Source organism: Poromitra crassiceps (assembly GCF_964638095.1).
Source record: "Poromitra crassiceps genome assembly, chromosome: 12".
In the NCBI taxonomy this organism is placed as follows: Eukaryota; Metazoa; Chordata; class Actinopteri; order Beryciformes; family Melamphaidae; genus Poromitra; species Poromitra crassiceps.
In genome coordinates, this window is record NC_139632.1 from 40,358,640 (window position 1) to 40,368,398 (window position 9,759).

Here is a 9,759-nt window from a genome sequence, read left to right on the forward strand (position 1 = left end):
TGAGACACTTTTTAACAGAGGCTGCTGAAGTGACCTCCCTCATCATCTCCTCCACCTGGTTGGTGTTGATTGAGTGTGGATACATGTACATGAAAAGCAGTTATTCATTGTGAACAAAGCTGACAAACAAAAAATTAATCGTCTTGCCAAAATTGTGTACATGTTCACACAAATTTACACATCGCAAATTTTCCATTCAGAATCAGCAAAACCTTTGTAACCCTATAATAAAATTGGCTAGGAACAGCCGGATGGTGTCCGTGAGTGTCTGTCATGAACAGTGATCAGGAAATGGTGGCAACCACAGAGACAGACAGTGCCAGCAGCAGAGGTGACCTCCAGAGCTCTGGAGGTCACAGCGAGGTGACCCCCAGTGCGCCACCAAACGTCTGGGAATTTCACTGTCAGAAACTGTGTGGCCGAGCCCGGCGAGAACCGCCGGCAGCAGACACGCCTACATTTATTATTAGAATTTTATTTGGTAGCAGCAATGCTATTTATCATAGTCCTAACACAGAGCATGAAGCTGATATGCTCCAAACAAAATTTATAGCTGTGGTTTATTTTACAATAATGTTTCCTACCCGGAAGTGGTCCGCTTGCTACTGTGAAGTCATCAGCAGGCTCTGTAAGTTAGCCTCGGGAGTTGGGTTTATCGCTGGGGGAAAGACCTCTAGCCGCCGGGGCCGGATGAAACACGTCCTATTAACAGGTTATGTTTGTTTCTAAGTGATTAATATGTTTCTCCGCAAATGCGACAATGTTTTGCGAGACACCGGTTCTGCATGAGAACTGCCCCCAGAAAGCAGGCCCGCCCACAGCACTCATGATTGGTTCTCCGATGCAAGGCTTCCAACAGCGCCACCTAACGTTATGCAAATATTTAAATAGTAATATTCTCAGTCTTACAGCAGTGAAACGGATTAAGACTGAGGGCTGAGTCTATCCTTTAATAACCTCTTGCATTGCACCGTAACACAGGCGTTACGTTTCAGATTTTTTACTGCTCATCTGTCATTAACGTGATGAATTAGGTGGTTAATTCTGAACAATGCTGTTCATGCTACATACCAAGTTAATTGTCTGAATCTTGCGCATCGAACCATGTCTTCCTTTTTCGGATCAGATCAACACAGCGGAAGTTATAGCCGTCTTTGTACAAAGACAACATTTCAGATTATTTGGCTTTTTCAAATGGCTTTTTGGAAATCCGCCTAGGTATCTCCCTACAAAAACCACTGCCAAATACTCATGTTTTGGTATTTTTTCATCTTCTTTGAGTTGGGATGTGGTAAGGCCTGTGGCTATGTCTCCATTGGGTTTCTAGCCATAAATACAACAACCACAGGTAACTGTTTACACTCTCTAAAAGTGTTTTTTATTCCAGGCAAGAATCAACCACTGTGTTTGAGCTGGTGTTACTCAGGGTCAGTAACACATAGTCATTCTGACACTTGGAACAGAAACTTCAAAGTCTTACCTTTCAGAAAAGGTCAGGCACTTGTCTGTAACCCTAGCGGTTCAGCCACAGTAAGCATTTTAGTTTGGGTATGTCGTTTTCACCATTTTCTTCAGAAATAGGTGGCTTTAGAGCAGGGATGAGCTGCAGGTTTGTTACCCAAGTCCAACAACTGGAAGATTACCGGTACCTTAAGTTTTCAGGAAGCAAAATGTGATTTCATTGAGCATAATTGCCCACTCAGTTAATAATAAGTACCAACTGATTTGTCATGCTTTGTACTTCAAGGGTGCAATATAACCTCATAAACCCTGTTGCATTTTTATATTTCAAGAAATGTTAGAATTAGCCTTGTAGCCACTTAAAGACCTCTTTGAATATAAAGTAATATTTTTCTGTGGTTTTTCCTCTTATTGATGGTAATGTGTGCATCCTGACAAATCATGTAGCCTAGCATAATTACACTCTGTGATACAATAACTATATAGTAGAGTCCTGTCATACACACACCCATCTCTCTTACGCCATCATGTTTGGTCAACAACACCTCTTTGGATTAGAAAATATTTTTTCATTCACAAGGGAAACCCAAACAGCCTAGATTATAAAGCATGTTCTTTGGATTTCATATGAAGAGGGCATTAATCCCCCTTCTAAATCCAATACTACTTAAAAAAAAATAATAATAATAATCCTAGACTAGAATTAACTGCTTTGTGCCAAGACTTAAGTGTATATTGTGGTGAAATGGAAGGTATCACTAGATTGACATGTATGATTCCAGTGAATAATGTCCCTATAAAAACATGGTGTCTTCACTTATAGTGACTATTTTTTATAGAGGACTGATGGCGAGCTTCATCACATGTTGCAGGGACAGTCACCTGAAGCTCAATATCAGTCCCCAAACCAATGAGCTTGTGGTGGACTACCAGAGGAACAGGAGGGCCCCTGTCCTGGTTGTCATCCAGGGAGAAGAAGTGAAGAGGGTTGACTCATACAAGTATCTTGGGGTCCAAATCAATATAATCTGATTATTAGGTCAACTTAAACTAAAGGATGTTGGTGTTTGCAAAAGTGAAAAATTGACTGCTCTAAAGAAATTGAGACAAAGACAAAATATTTGAATGTAAACAATGTATTCTGAAAAACTATGTACAGATTCAAGCAATGTAACCAGTCATCTTACAAATATATTTACAAAATGACTACAGTGCAATATAGACAAACTCAACTCAGATGTTGCAGTAAACAACTGCAACATTGCAACAGTCAAAAATAATGCATATAAGAGCAGGTAAAATTAACTTAAGAGGTACAAACAGAACATTTTGCTGTTGAGCGAAATATATATACAGTACAAGTAAAGGTAACTTAGAATACAAACAAAGTAGAAAAATGCAGTTAAAAATAGAAATAATACAAATAAGTTTGAAATGTAAATACTGCGTTTTTTTCTTAACAAGGGTATTGGCACTTTGAGTTCCAATGATTGACCAGAGTGTCCAACATGGATCCATATGTCTATTGAATGACAATTAAGCTTCATGTGTCTCTCAAACTATGCCGTGTTGGGTCCTTTACTTTGTAGGAATTGGGCCTGGAAAGTCCTTGAAAAGTCCTTGAATGTGATGTTTAAGAAGGTGTGGGAACATTTCTCTGTCCGTGCTCCCAGACGGTCATCACGTGCATGGGGACCCTGAAGACAAGTCTCTGTGTGTGTGTGTGTGTGTGTGTGTGAAGCCATGCCAGTGTGCAAGAGGACCGGCAGTCTGTCAGTCCAAGTTGTGATTGGTTGGAGGTGGCAGCAAAGAGGTGGAGTCACCATTGGTCATGGTCATGGCCTTGACCTCTTGACGGCGGCAAGCCTCAGGCGACAAGCCCCGGGGAAGGCCGGGCTTGTAGATGTCGAGGTGCCCAAATGTGCCGGATTTCCAGAGCGTGAGCAACCGCTGGTATCTCCTGTACTCTCTGGCCTCAGCCTCCTCCTGCCTTGCCTCAGCCCTGCTGAGGGTATGGTGATGATCCTTGGCGGGATGCGTCTCAGGCGTGACATTGTCCTTGTTGCTCCCTGCGTGGGCTGCCAGGGCTTTCACGGGCATCTGGGGGGTGCAGGTGCGGATGGGGACCTCAACCGACGCTCTCTTCTCCTCACTGTCCTCCGGGACAGCGTGCTGCTGCCTCGCCTCAGCCCTGCTGCTGCAAAGAGGCGGCAAAGAGGTGGAGTCACCATTGGTCATGGTCATGGCCTTGACCTCTTGACGGCGGCAAGCCTCAGGCGTCAAGCCCCGGGGAAGGCCGGGCTTGTAGATGTCGAGGTGCCCAAATATGCCTGCTTTCCAGAGCGTGAGCAACCGCTGGTATCTCCTGTAGTCTCTGGCCTCAGCCTCCTCCTGCCTTGCCTCAGCCCTGCTGAGGGTATGATGATGATCCTTGGCGGGATGCGTCTCAGGCGTGACATCGTCCTTGTCGCTCCCTGCGTGGGCTGCCAGGGCTTTCACGGGCGTCTGGGGGGTGCAGGTGCGGATGGGGTCCTCACTCGGCGCTCCCTGCATCACTCCCTTGTCGATCGGACTCTCCTCCAGGACAGCATATTGGGCTTTAAGGCCCTGCGGCGTGCTGTCCAGCTGGCCCTGCACCTTGTCGCTCCCTTGCTTCACCTTTTTCTTCAGTTTGTCTGAGATCTTCTTCTTGGTGCCTGCCCTCGCCGGTTTTTTGTCCAGCTGACTGGCCTCCTTCTTCCATGATGTGCTGGTACATGCACCCATTTTCCACAAGCTAAGAAAAAAAACCTTCAAATGTTCAAATCAGCAACTTTGTCAAAAGTTCCAACTTGTTCCAACTGATGAGCTCTCTACTACTACTTGTTCTTCTTGGGACAGCTTAGGACCGAATGACATCTCAACTGGCACCATCACTATTTATACTCTCATGCACTGTGACACTCTGTTCTGATTGGTCAGCCACAATTCGAAAGAAGAACGCACCAATCCGTGCTTAGTCTGCCGGAAATCAAACGAAGAAGAAGAAGAAGCAGCCGTTAGCCAACACGGGTCATCCCTATGTTCCCCGGGTCCTATGTTCCCCGTTTTTGTGACCCGCAATGCCGACCTTAGGTTTAGGCGTGAGGGGTGGGGGGGTTCCTCTGCCTTTCCGACATGCTGCCACTCCAAACGTTAACTTCCATTATTCGGACTGGCGGTCGTTCACCGGTAACTGTCTGCCTTTCCGAAGCCCTGCCACTCCGAACGTTAACTTCCATTATTCGGACTGGCGGTCGTTCACCTTAGAAGCCGCAATGCCGACCTTAGGTTTAGGCGTGGGGGTGGGAGAGGTTAGGTTTTGGGTTAGGGTCTGGGGGAGGTTAGGTTTAGGCATGGGGGGAGGTTAGGTTTGGCGTGGGAAAATGGGGAATATAGAACCCGGGGAACATAGACATGATCCCTTTCTGAGTGCCGATATTTCGGAGTGGCAGAACGTCGGAGTGGCAGCATGTCGGAGTGGCAGCATGTAACCTCGTTCACCTTAGAAGCCGCAATGCCGACCTTAGGTTTAGGCGTGGGGGTGGGAGAGGTTAGGTTTTGGGTTAGGGTCTGGGGGAGGTTAGGTTTAGGCATGGGGGGAGGTTAGGTTTGGCGTGGGGGCTGGGAGAGGTTAGTGAAAAACGGGGAATATAGACCCCCTTTCTGAGTGCCGATATTTCGGAGTGGCAGAACGTCGGAGTGGCAGCACGTCGGAGTGGCAGCATGTAACCGAGGGGTGGGAGAGGTTAGGTTTTGGGTTAGGGTCTGGGCGGGGAGGTTAGGTTTGGCGTGGGGGCTGGGAGAGGTTAGCTCCAGGCAGCGGTCCACCGACACGCTGCAAAAACGGGGAACATAGGACCCGGGGAATATAGGACCCGGGGAACATATGGTACGCTCCCGCGCAACTCTAGCTGCCTGGCAATGCTGATAAACCACCAATGATTATATTATTTTAAGATGGTTCAAATGGTGTGCTTGTTGGGGTATCTACAACAGCGACTCGAGATATCCAGAACATAATCCTGGAGTATTTTTCATCCCATTTCCAAAACCCAGGGTAAAACAATATGAGAAATGGCTTCTTGGGGTTGGATTAATGTTCGCTACCTACAGACTGTTGCTAGCTCGCTATGCTAACCTGCAGGCCTGACCCGACCCTAGACTGTTTTTGACCATGGAACCGCCTTGGGTGAGTACCGGTATTTTATTTTTCCCTGAAGCTGTGTGAAGTGTACGTGTCAGTGTAGACTAGAAGCAGTGTAACGTTATGTATTGTGCTTGTGGCAGGCAGCGTTAGCTAACGTTCCCCTTCTAATAATAATAATAATAATAGCTTGGATTTATATAGCGCCTTTCAAGGAACCCAAGGCCGCTTCACAGAGCACAAAAGTGGACGGACACACATAGACGACAACAAAGAACAACAAAGAACAGAAAGAGACTAGCTGCCGAAGGCTGTGTTGAACAGGTGAGTTTTGAGTAGAGTTTTGAAGGTAGCCAGTGATGGGGCGTTGCGGATTTCGGCTGGGAGAGAGTTCCAAAGGGTGCGGGCCGCCATGCTGAATGTTGTGAAAAGAACGTTACTATGCATATTTGCGCTCAAATAGCATCAAATTAATTTTCCACGTCTTTATATCAGCGTCATGTTTGCATTAACCGCTAATGTTAATTGTGCCTGATTGCTTCCTAACATAGATACTAACGTTAAATAGCACTGCTGTAAACGGCTGTCACAAGATATGCTCACAAGTCATGTTTTCGCAAGTCCAACTCAACTCAAGTCTTTGAGCTAGAGTCCACAAGTCAAGTCCCAAGTCTTTGGTCATCTGCTGCTGTCTGCCATCAGGTCTGCTTAGAACACTGCATAGCTAAAACGAAGGAATTCAAAGCATGTACTGTATCACTAGATCCTTTATAATACAGTATTGGCATTGATAGTTGACATTATTATTATTAGACATTTCCTTAATGCACCAAATTAAAATAAATAAATAAATAAAGATTGTTCACAAGTCCCAAATCTCCAAGTCTCCAAGTCAAGTCTCAAGTCTTTGAGGACAAGTCTCAAGTCAAATCTCAAATCAGTGTGTGCACGACTAAAAAGTGTGGCTGCCTGCGTTCCAATCTGCTAGTAGTTCCCCTTCAAAGTGGACTGCAAAGGGTATTCAGCCATGTTAAGTAATATGGCTGAATACCCTGTGTAGTCTACTTCGCTGGGAACGGCTCAAGTCCAAGTCCCCATCTCTGGATGACACTGATATATGATGATATTGTTTTTAATCTCAATAAACAGATAATGTTGGAATACCAGCAGGGTTAGCTTTACCCCGGCTAGCCATTGTTAGCAATAACAGTTGATAAGAATGCACACAGTATTTTGCGCATACAAAACACTGTAGCAACATGCCCACATATATATACTGTAAGTTAGATTAGATTTAATGAGATACAAATCAGGGTAGGCTGTTGCCTCAAAAAGCACAAGTCACTGGTCTGGACTCCTTGTTTGGGATAGGGTTCGAATCCCTGTGGTGACATTGCTTATTTTTGTGGCAACTATACAAATCCAAATCCCATATTATTTTCTCTCATAACACTGGCTGTGGTTTCAACATTTTAAATAGGGAAACATTTACTTATAATACCACGTGGCAGTGGCACTCGCTGAATATCGAACAAGATGTTTCTCTTCTTGTGAAATGCTTGCTCATGTGGAGAGACCCAGAAAGAGACAGACACACCATGACAGAGAGACACACACACACACCAGGAGACAGAGACTCTCCAGGAGACAGCGAGACTCACCAGGAGAGAGAAAGACACACCAAGTGCGTGAGTTAGTGGGCACTGCATTTGCACATAAACAACTAATTTGCTGTTACCCAGCGAGCATTTTTAGGTTGAAAAGACATTTAAAAAACATTTAGGTTCAACGTTGAAAAAACGTGCAAGAAAGGTTCAAGAGTGAAAGTTTTTTCACCGACTATTTGCAGACGTTGACGTTCACATTTAGACCATATTTCACCATGATCTTAAATTAAAAATGCAGCACCGCACACGGGATTTGAACCACGTTCAAGCCTCTGCGCTCTACCGAGTGAGCTATACATTTATGTGTAGCGAGCTGGGCACTCTATCTCGCACACAACTTGTAGACTACACGATTGTGCAATATACCACAGACTCAACGATCGGGAGGACAGGTTATTTTATGTGATGTGTACAGACTATTATATTATGTAACAGACTAAAATTATGTTGTTTGTGTGCATCTAGTCTCTAGGCTGTATGGCTTCAGAGGTTAACTTCATTTAACACCAGCAAGTCAGTCAGTAGCTAGATGGTAAATCATCTCTTAGTCCTCTGTGACAGTATTTTTCTGTGTGTACCCTCTAACACATACCCGCCACACAGGGGGGCCGTATGTTGCCCATGTGTGCTTTATAGTAACGTTCAGTCAGAACTCATTTATAATTAAGCCCATAGTTAATGAACTAATCATGTACAAAACACACACAGTCACATATTTTATATACTGTATATGTTGTAAGCCTACTTTTTGCCATCACAGCTGCTTTTTACATGTATGGGATAATACAGGCTAATATACAAGGTGTCCCAAGCTCTGAGTCATTATAAACTCAATTAGCTACAGAAGCTAAGCACATTCAGTCCTTGTATATTTCTCTCATGTGTTCATCATTCCTTTCCTCCTCTGTGTGTGTGTGATTGAGAAATGAGATGCAGGTGGTGTTCATCCTAATTGGCCTGGTCAGGTGTCAGATTGCTGCTGGCTGATTGGCTGGTGGAGAGCATTTAAGCCAGCTGATGCCATCCTGTCGCCCCTTGCTCTCCTCATTCCCAACGATGATGGCTGCTGTGCTGACTGCTGTGTTCTGTCAGGTAGGAACTGTGTGTAGACCTACTTTAGTAGTTCTGCAGAACTTTATTAAGATGTGTCTTTATCTTGGTAGACCTGTGCAGTCTAAACTGTAAATAGTTACCTTCCAGATCTACACTTTTGTACACTGTAAATAACACTTACCCAAGTAGCAGAAAGTAGGGGGAGAAGCCCTTTAGTTTTTGTAACATTTTCTCATGTTTATTTTGTAGGAGCTTATAGGTAAGAGCTGTGTCTTATTTAATCCATCATTTTCTTTTCTTAGGTAAATTTAAGGCTGGGGATTAGTTTGATTGGTTAGTTGTGTTGGGGCCATGCTGTGCTCTGAAACTAAACCTGCTACTTGTGAACTTGTGATGGTGGTTTGGCTGATCATCCTTGGGAGTGGGAAGAGTGGGGGCACTTTTGTGTTGCGGTCCCGTTCCCCGAGGCCGGTTCCTAACATAATTGGGTGCTCGTCTGCTTTTCTCATTCGTCAGCACGTCGTCTGTGAGTGTGTGTGTATATATATTTTATGTTTGTCTGGTGGGCAGTCTTTGTGCAGGTGGTAAATGGTGTTAGTCAAGGTGCCTTTGCATGGAGCTGAGAAAGCTCATGGTGGTAAAGCTGGTGGAGATGTTTGTTGGAGGAGCCGGTCAGAGGGGACCAGTAAGACTGAGGAGGGGCGTGATAAGGCAGGGCCGTCAGTAGCACCGTTTCTCCTCTTTCTGTGTAGACTGCTACCCTACAAGAGTCTCCGTACATAGACTTGCCTGTCACTCTGATTCCCAAGCCGTCTAAATCAGCGATACAGACGTATTTACAAGTGTCACAGAAACATTTCAAAGCCACATATTGAGAAGAAGAGTTCATAGTTTCTCGACATCGGGGTTAGAAAGCTCGACGCTGCTCATAAATGTCTCTTTTCATCTGAAGTCTGTGCTGGTGATATTTTTTACCGAGCCTTTGGCCAGAGTGGCGCTGTTGAGCGCTCTGACGGCTGAGAGCTCTAACCTGGAAAAAATATCACCAGCACAGACTTCAGATGAAAAGAGGCATTTATGAGCAGCGTCGAGCTTTCTAACTCCGACGTCGAGAAGCGATGAACCCTTCTTCTCAATATGTGGCTTTGAAATGTTTCTGTGACACTTGTAAATACGTCTGTATCACTGATTTAGACGGCTTGGGAGTCAGAGTCACAGGCAAGTCTATGTACGGAGACGGGACTCTTGTAGGGTAGCAGTCTACACAGAAAGAGGAGAAACGGTGCTACTGACAGCCCTGCCTTGTCACGCCCCTCCTCAGTCTTACTGGTCCCCTCTGACCGGCTCCTCCTCCAACAAACCTCTCTCCACCAGCTTTACCACCATGAGCTTCCTCAGCTCCATGCACACCAT